General features: G+C 28.8%; 1 long non-coding RNA gene across 2 annotated transcripts in view; it reads left to right on the top strand.

The window, feature by feature from the left end:
• The first annotated feature begins 2,441 nt into the window (after positions 1–2,441).
• Positions 2,442–3,566, top strand: part of LOC102671888 — an 18,709-nt gene continuing 17,584 nt past the window's right edge. For both annotated transcript variants that reach the window (XR_004150506.1, XR_421788.2), the window contains exon 1: positions 2,442–3,017. This is a non-coding gene — a long non-coding RNA (uncharacterized LOC102671888). The remainder of the gene's footprint in view (positions 3,018–3,566) is intronic.

The raw sequence follows: 3,566 nt of genomic DNA, 5'->3' as shown, positions 1-3,566 counted from the left end.
TATTTAATTCCATGGCATTTTTTTTTTTTTTTTATTAGAAGCTTTCAAGCCTTCTAGAGAAACGTTTCTTTAACATTTTGTCTAATCAACGCTTGTTTATCATCGTCGAATCTTTACTTTTCATAAACTTAAATTTTACAATAGAAAAAGATGTTAAAAAATCTTAATATTGTAAATAAGGAAATATTACAGATTAATAAAATATATCAGAATAATTATATATATAAATTAGTGTATCTCTTATTCATTATATTCGCTTTTATTATTTTCATTAGTAAAATTTATTAATCTGGTATTTAGTAAATTTTTTTTAGTTAAATCAATTTAAGAACATCTGAGAAAAATTTATTTTTCTTGAAAAACCAATCATAGAGATTATATTACATTACTATCTTGAATTGCAAATGAATTGAATCAAATGTCTCGAGCATACTCGAGAAAAACGAATTCGAATGAAAACAATTTTCGAATTTCGTTAAACGAAATTATATACAATGTACAAAATTTGCAAAGTTTCGACACTAAAATCCTCTCGTAACACCCGCATAACGATCGTTTTTCGAAGTATATGCAGTTTTATTTAAATATCGATCGAGTTACGGGCAAACAAGCAAGCCCGTATTCCATCCTTTCGAGCACTCCCTTTAAATCCTGTATAAATTGTGCTTCGAGGAACGATTTGAATCTGCGTCGATTTTTCTTTCGTCGGTGACACGCCACGTTATTAATTTTTTTTTTCTTTTTTTTTTCTTTCTTCCTTTTTTTTTTTTTTGACGCTGGAAAAAACCTTTTATATAGTATAAGTTCCAGGCGAAGGCCACGATAACCAATGATCTCACTTAGCGAATTATCGTCTGCAGCATTGCGATTTTATTCTAGGATTATATAGTTAAACGAGACCCGTTAACGTTTACATATATATATTTTTGTTGCGTGAATGAAAATATACGACACGTGAATTATAATTAATCGTCGAATCAACTTAAATACAGAAATTATGTCGCGAGGAATAATTATTGGCAGACTGCAGATTTTTATGCGGATACATATTTTTCGTATTGCATTTTATTTTATACTTTACGTATTGGAGTATAATTGAATATTGTAAATAAATTTTTAAAATCATATTTTAAATAAAATTTTTTGATTACGATTTAATATCTGAAAATTCAATAATTTTTTCAGATGAATAATAATAGTTTAGCAATTATGAGAAATTATGAGAAAATTTTTTTATACGCATAAACTTAATGTACATTTTGAATAATAAGATATATTTTGTATATATTAGAGTTTGAATATCAAAATATTTTATTTCAATTGCATAAAAATCCGCGATCTAATTATTAGATAAACTTTCCAACAAATCTTATCCAATGAACCATCGTTTACTATACAATGATTAAAATGGATCTTTTTCTCCTTGAATTATTCGTGTATAAAAATTTGAAAATATTACAGTCGAATCTCTATAACTCGAAGATTTCAATAAAATTATAATTTTCTTTAATTTTCTTTCACTTCACTATGAAAATCTTTGTAAATCGAAATTTAAATTTTTTATAACTTGAACTTATTTGCTACATATATTTGTTAAGATGCATTTTATCTCTATAATAATATAATCATAATTAAATTTTCCTTTCAATTATTATAATTGTTTCTTGCACAATATCTCTACATATCAAATTTTTGTTTCTTGAATTTTTTTTTTATTCAAAAATAAATTCACACAAATTCGAGAATTTTAATTGTATCTTTAAGATTCGAATTAAGATTCGACTGTATATTCGTAATATTAATTTAAACATCGATTAAAATTTTACACACAAACGCAGAAATTTATATTATATATAAAAAAATAGATGACGAATTAAAATCTCAATAATGAAAATTAAAAATGATACATTATATATTTATTATATTTATTTTACGAAACAATTTCGAACGAAATTATCTCGACCAGTTCGTTGTCATTGATAAATGAAATGACATTCACTTCATGAATCTCATCTATCGACCATCGTCGCGTTATAATGATTTTTTTTTAAACAATTTCATGGGATTCATCTGTGCAACATGTGATCCCAGTTTTTTTCAATAGTAAAAAAACTTCAATCGCTTTATAATCTTTGGCTTACGTTACGTTTAGCTATGTACACGTTATTTACACCTTAAAATTACAGGTATATATATATATATGTATAATATATATATATTTATTTCTTCTATCTCGCTATTTTCTTACTAGATACCGCGCACTTATTCTCCCATTCAAGAACGTTTAGTTTTTCCCTTCGATTTTGGACAATTATTATTTTGATCGCCTCGTTTCACGTGTTAATGATAATCAGACTGCGGATTTTTATGCAAAATCAAATCATTCTTATAAACGTAATCAAAGAAACGGAGCTCAACGAATATTTTCTTTTATTCCTCAAATAATCTCTATTGTATTTTAAATATTTTTTTTTTTTTGTATTTTGCAGATTTTTATATGTTTAAATTTTACGCAAATATGCATAAATATCCGCGGTCTAACGATAACTAAACAACTACGATTTAACAACTGTTAAAATATCAGAATAACAATAGCCGACTATCGATGAAATAATCTACTATTGTCGAGGTGAGACTTTTAATATCGATGGGTTGCGGGAACGAGACCTACAGATCGAATACAGCTGCTTCGACACACTAATGCATTTAATAATACGGTGTAAATAAATAACCGACTCTATCATAGAAAATTGTGTGCGTTCTTCCCTATCATTTTAGTGCAAAGTAAAATTTCTTACTTAGTCTCGTTCGTTCCTCTAAAGAAGGCTCTCTAATCGTGGCTTAAGGGGTATTGCAGCGACATCTGGGATCGACTATGCGAATATCCCATTCGTTCTAACGTATGTTCGGCGTTCACTGGACGATTTTTCAATCAGGTAGCAAATACGTTTAACTTGTCTTCTGACACTACGAGCTCGGTTCTTCGATCAATCAGCAACTGAAATTACATCTTAATCGTTACATCGATTTTAATCGTTGGTCAAAAGTTGAATTTGAAATTTTAATCGATCGAATTTTTTTCACTCGATAGTATTCGAGAGTAAATTTAATTAAGAATGATTTTTCGAATAGATACGAGAGAGTTAGTTACCGATTGAGTAGGAACCGTGGAGCTTATCGACGATTCAAAAAACGTCTTTCACACTAACAACGCTTTCTAATGGCAGTATTTACGGAACCCAATACTTCTCACCCTACGAATTTATTTACAATCCAACGTGACGTAAGGCATCGTACCTTGGATGCGTAAAAATTATCATTCCCAGCTATGAATTACGTCTAACGATAAGAGACGTCGGAGAATTGGAGATTCATCGTGGAGATTCGATCAGATTTTTCTTCATTTTTTTTTCGTCTCGAAAGAAATTAATCGTAATTGATTTAACGATCATGATCGTGTTATTAATTTTGCCGAGGGATCGCAGATTCTCCGACATTGAGTTTATATTTCTCGCGAATATCAGTCCGCTCGCACGAGGCGTAACTAACAATCGTTTTAACCGCGA

The sequence above is a fragment of the Apis dorsata genome, unplaced genomic scaffold (genome assembly GCF_000469605.1).
Source record: "Apis dorsata unplaced genomic scaffold, Apis dorsata 1.3 scaffold_235, whole genome shotgun sequence".
Taxonomy (NCBI): domain Eukaryota; kingdom Metazoa; phylum Arthropoda; class Insecta; order Hymenoptera; family Apidae; genus Apis; species Apis dorsata.
Note: the sequence above shows the minus strand (reverse complement) of the source record. Positions and strands in the feature narration are given on the sequence as shown.